Source organism: Mustela erminea, chromosome 15 (genome assembly GCF_009829155.1).
Source record: "Mustela erminea isolate mMusErm1 chromosome 15, mMusErm1.Pri, whole genome shotgun sequence".
In the NCBI taxonomy this organism is placed as follows: domain Eukaryota; kingdom Metazoa; phylum Chordata; class Mammalia; order Carnivora; family Mustelidae; genus Mustela; species Mustela erminea.
This window is the reverse complement of record NC_045628.1, coordinates 22,715,556-22,721,319: the sequence shown is the minus strand read 5'-3', so window position 1 is coordinate 22,721,319 and position 5,764 is coordinate 22,715,556. Positions and strand designations below refer to the sequence as shown.

Here is a 5,764-nt window from a genome sequence, read left to right as displayed (position 1 = left end):
TCCAATTTTGCACTCTGAGCTAGATCAAAGTCAACAACATTTTTCAGTAAATCTCATATAGGTAAATATTTTAGGCTTTATAGGCCACAAAGTCTCTATGGCAGTTAAAGTCATGTCTGCCAATGTTGTACTAAAACAGCCATAGACAACATTGAATCATTGCCATTGCTCCAATAAAACTTGGTTTACAAAATGAGATAATGGTTTGGGGGGAGCCAGTGGGTCATAATTCGGTGTCTCCTAAGTTAGATGATAAGCACAGAATATGATTCTGGTTGTATGGAAGTGTAAAGGAAACCAATAACACTTGACACTAAACACTCCAAACGTTGTTTCCTTGAGGTATTCTCCTTTTGGGAGAACTAAAAGCATTCCATGCTCATTAAATTAAAAATAAAAACAACAAAACCAAGAAACTGTGATACAAGTGAAAGCAAAATGGTACCATGTTACCGTAGCTGAATATAATGAAGTTACATCATTGTACAATTTATATGTAAAGCAAAAACAAGCACTCTTTTTTTTTTTATTTGCTATATATTAATGGGACCCAAAGAAATGAAAGTTCATTTTGAAAAGAAGTGGTTGTTAATTAAATATTGAATCATTTCCAGAGGTTGTGATTGTAGACAGTTAACTTTGTCAAGGTCTTTTCTAGACTTCCACAAAGTAATTGATAAAAGTGAAAAGATCACAAGAAATCTTTTTCTAATCTTGAATTTTGAAAATGAAGTAACTTAAAAACACTAATAGCAGGATATTAGCACTACTTTTACATATGAAAGAGATCACATTTAGTCTCCCTATTGATGATAAATTTATGACTTCTGCTATATTTGGCTAGCAGAGAGGAATTGAACAGCATGGTCCTGGAAGAAAGACTTAAATACATCAGTATGCTTATTATGCCAAGCAAATGGAACAATTTACAGATTGGGAGCAGTGCAAAGTGTTGTCATTCTGGGCATGAGCAACATCTATCATCTTATACAGAAATAGAACATTCTGTTCAGAGTGTTCCAGTCTTGGCTCTCAGTTCCTAAGATAAATCTCAACCCAGAACAAGTCAGTGATAGGATTACAGCAGAGAGCACAATAGAGGCTTGACAATGCAGTGATTAGTTAATTAACCTGAGTACTCAGAGACCAATCGATATGATAGAATGTACAGAAAACAAACTGGATATGCAAATGTTTCCTATATTTGAAATGATTCACATTATAAAATAGCCCTAGCAATTTGCGTATGGAAAGTAGTAAATGGACATGTTCTCTAAATATGGTATTTTAATTCTCAGTACTTTGGGTCAGATTGTTCACAGAATCATATAATCCAATTTATTTGTAGAAAATGAAAAAAAATAGATTGTTCACTTTACTCAATAACTTAGGTATGACCAAGTGACAGATTCCTTTAGGCTTTCATTAAACTTTGTTAATATAATTAACAGAGACACTCTTGGATTGCTTCACAATTAATTGTTTACATGTCTATGTCTCTTGAAAGAACTAGAGCTACTTGAAAATACAAATTGAATCCGTTGAAATTTATACCTAATACCATAGTTGGCATAGTATACATCTAGTGTTCAGTAAGTAATTGTAAAATTACTTCAATTGAATATTTTTTGTTGTTGTTTTGGAAATGATGTAATCATATATATAGAAAACACTCGTTTTCTACCCCTTCTGATTCCAGTTAGTTGGAAAGGTTTATATGTCTTAGAATTTTTAATTTAAAGTAGCAGTTGAGAAGCACTGTCTGTTGTAGCATTTTCTGTGAAACCAAATAAAAGATCAACTCATGAATCCTAGACATTCAGACATATAAGCTATGAAATTTCAAAACCAAGAAAGAATTTCTACTACCCATATGATAAAAATTAAATAAAAATATTCTTATCCAGGCTTTCTCTCAAGTCAAAATAGTGTTTTGTTTTAAAACATTACTTAATCTGGAAAAACAAAACAGAACAAAACCAAAAACTGTTGTAGTGTTGTAGGTTTGAATAAATGGTTCATTAAAGTAGATGCATGACCCACAAAAGGCACAGGCAGACCACCCAATATTCTAGTTCAAATATTAGAGAAAAAATTGTGTTGAATTTAATGTATATTTTAGTAAATAAAAAAGTTCAGATGTTTCCTGTAAACACCAGAAACATCACTGCTTAATTTTAAGTGTAAGCATATATAGGATAAGTGAGAACAGTGACTTTTCATTATTAAAAGATTGTCAGATAATCAGTTTTAGTGGTGGCATCATTCAAAACGTGGTGCCAGCAGAGGCCCTGAACAGACATTTTTCCAAATAAACATACAAATAGCTAATAGGTACATGAAAATAGTGCTTAACATCACTAATCATCAAGAAAATGTGACTCAAAACCACAATGAGCTATCACCTCACACCTCTTAGATGGCACTTATTAAAAAGACAAAAGGTAACAACTGTTGGGGAGGATGAAGAAAAGGGAACCATTGTGCTCTATAGGTTGGGATGAGTATTTCGACAGCCAGAGTGGAAAATAGTGTAGAGATTCCTCAAAAAATTATTCAACCATAAAAAGAAGAAAATCCTGACTTCAACTCAGGTCCTGATCTCAGAGTGCTGAGATGAAGCCCCACCTTGGGCTCTTGGCTCTGCAGAGTCTGCTTCAGTTCCTCTCTCCATCTCCCTCTGCCCCTCCCCACCAGGCTCTCTCTCTCAAATAAAAATAAATAAATCTTTAAAGAAGAAAGAAGAAGAAAATGCTGACATTTGAGACAGTATGGATGGATCTTGAGGGCATTACCAGCGAAATAAGTCAGAGAAAGACAAATACTGCATGATCCCTCTAATATGTAAATCCTGAAACTCCAAACTCCTAGAAAGAGTAGACTGGTGATTTCCAGGGGCTGCGGGGTTGGGGAAAATCAAGAGATAGTGATAAGAGTACGAACTACCTTTTATAAGATGAGTGAGTTCTAGGGATTTAATGTATAGCATGGTGACTATTGTTAATAATATATACTTAAAATCTTAAATAATTAAGTATACTTAATACTTAAGATCTAAAATACTCAAGATTTTAGGTGTTCTCATCACACACACACACAGGTCATTATGTCAGGTGACGGATGTGGTAACTGACATTATTTTGGTAATCATTTCACAATATAGATGTGTATTAAATTATCTTAAATTACACAGTACAATGTGTCAGTTATATCTCAATAAAGCTGAAGGTAAAAACCACCAAAAGAATAGGATACAGAGGAAATGTATAATGTCATGATGTAATTTCAGTAATTTTTTTTATTCCTAAATGTGATAGATCATCTAATGGCCCTAGTTTGATCAAAATCAAGGGAGGTACAGATATGCAGATAAGTAAGTTACATAAAGTCACAATATGTATTAGAGAAAGCATTGGCAGAAATCAAAATAATTTTGTTGAATAACAGCAGGCAAAACAGGTTTTTTGTTTGTTTGCATTTTATGACCTTTTCTAAAAGTTTTTTTCACAGGCAATATAAAGGTATGAAATGAGTATGGGCCATAAGTAATGGACCAAAGTATGATTTCACCACTTACTATGTCTATAAACTTAGGCATGGTGTATTATATTACTTTAATATCTTTGAGCCTGTCATCGCTAATTCGTGAAAAAAAGGAAAAAAAAAAACAAATTTTCTTGCTTTATGATACATTATTTAGCAAATTTATCAAAAGACATGTACAGGGGCACCTGTGTGGCTCAGTCATTAAATATCTGCTTTTGGCTCAGGTCCTGATCCCAGGGTCCTGGAATCCAGGCCCACACGGGGCTCCCTTCTCAGCAGAAAGCCTGACTCTCCCTCTCCCCCGTCTCCCTGCTTGTATTCCTTCTGTGCTGTCTCTCTCTCTGTGTGTCAAATAAATAAATTAATAAATAAATAAATGAATGAATAACATCTTAAAAAAATAGTAGACTTGTACAGACTCATTAAAATGGTGATCACTAAGTTTTAAAATATTTTACTGATGCTATTCATACTAAAAATGTAAGGCAGATATTAAGATCACACAGGTTAATGACACAGTGCGTATGACTCAAAAATCCTGAAAATACTCCAGTGCTAGAGGAAAAGTGAAAGCTTTTTGGGCAAAAAAAGACAAAAACATGCGAGATAAGTTCAGCTGTTAATAGTAAATACCAGGCGGAGACAAGCAAGTGGTGGGCGGGCCGGTTGGGGGCAGGTCCAACCGGGACTGGTAGCGGGCAGCCCTGCCTGAGAAGGGTTGTAGCGAGAGCCCCTGCGTTTTGTAATGACGCCACCGGCGCTGCAGCTTCAAGGTCTGAGTCTGGGGCTGCAGCCATGGCCTACTGCCCACAGGAAGGGAAAGGGTGAATTCTGTCTGGGACCTATGACAATCACGAAGCTCCAAGCAGTGCGAGCTGGTGCCTGATGATCCCAAGAATCCTAATGAGCATGGATTGATCTTGCCAAATGGGGACATTAACTGGAACTGGCCATGGAAGGGGCCCCTGTGGGGCATGGCCAGCGGCCCCTGTGGGAAACAGTTTAAGTGGGCCCTTTTCTGCTTGCAGTATAGCACAGAAGATACCAAGCCATCAGACTGTGTCGACCAGTTTTGGGCCATGCAAGAATGCATGCAGAAACACCACTACCTCTGTCCTCAGAAAGAGGAAGAGGAGGTGACGCCAGCAGAACTTTAGAACAGGCAGCTCCCACTGAGGCCCCTGCAACCAAAGAAGAGCAGGTGTAAAGCTAATGAGGACCACAAGGCATTGGGCTCCAATCCTTCTGCTTTAGAGAGATAGCAACATTTTGCAAAATGCCTTTCAGTCATTCTCTGATAACGTCTCTTTCCCTTTTTGTTCCTTGCACCATAATGTACAAAGTAACTTATTTTGATGATTGGGGTCCTCATCCTTTGACATATACACTAGAAAAAAATGTGTCTTACATAAACTTGTCAGCAAATGTAGTTGTCAGTTTTGAATCCTCTTCTCAGATTACCCAGAACTTTGACTATGCTCAGCAACAAAAAATCATTATCTGGCAGTATCGTGTGAGTGAGCTGATTTATTTTGATTGATTATATCTCTTTTAGTAGATTTTATACCTCTTTGGGAAATGAAATAGAAACAAAAACATTTTCCTTTAAAAATGCTGGAGTGGGACCATTCCTAATGCAAGAGGCCAGGTGGATAATCAGAGATAATTATTCGTTAAGAACCATCTTGACCTTGAGTACATGAGGAGGTACTATTTTTCATTTCAGATACATTTCGGTTTCCATTTTTACATTAAACTCCAGGTTTTCTGTGTTTGGAAATTGGAGCTTTGGGCCATCAGATTTGCAATCCCTTTCTAAGTGAAGAGAAAGGCTGGTTTTGTTGTTCTTGTGATTCCAAAAGCCCTGGTTTGGGGCTTGTGTTCACATTGGCTCTGTCTATGGCAGATGCAATGTTCTTGAAAGGTGGGGACTTAATGGTTACCAAAGCAATAGCCAAGAGAAGTGATGTGGATTAAGTAGTCAAGTAAAAGGAAAACATTATTTTTATCTGGAAAATATAGTAAATATGAGAGATGAATACTTAAACAATAAAGAAGAGAGAGAGTACACAAATTTCGTGAACCTGGGATAGAGTTCTAGTTTATGGAAATATACACACGTCTAGCTACTAGTAATAACAGTGTAGGTAAAATGATGACATAAATGCATAGACAGATTTGAGAAATAATATAAAGGTAGAATGAATTTGTTGTGGTC

At 36.3% G+C, this 5,764-nt stretch overlaps 1 pseudogene; it reads left to right on the top strand.

The window, feature by feature from the left end:
- Window positions 1-4,332: 4,332 nt before the first annotated feature.
- On the top strand, window positions 4,333-4,753 carry LOC116574052 (annotated as a pseudogene).
- The last annotated feature ends 1,011 nt before the right edge of the window (window positions 4,754-5,764 follow it).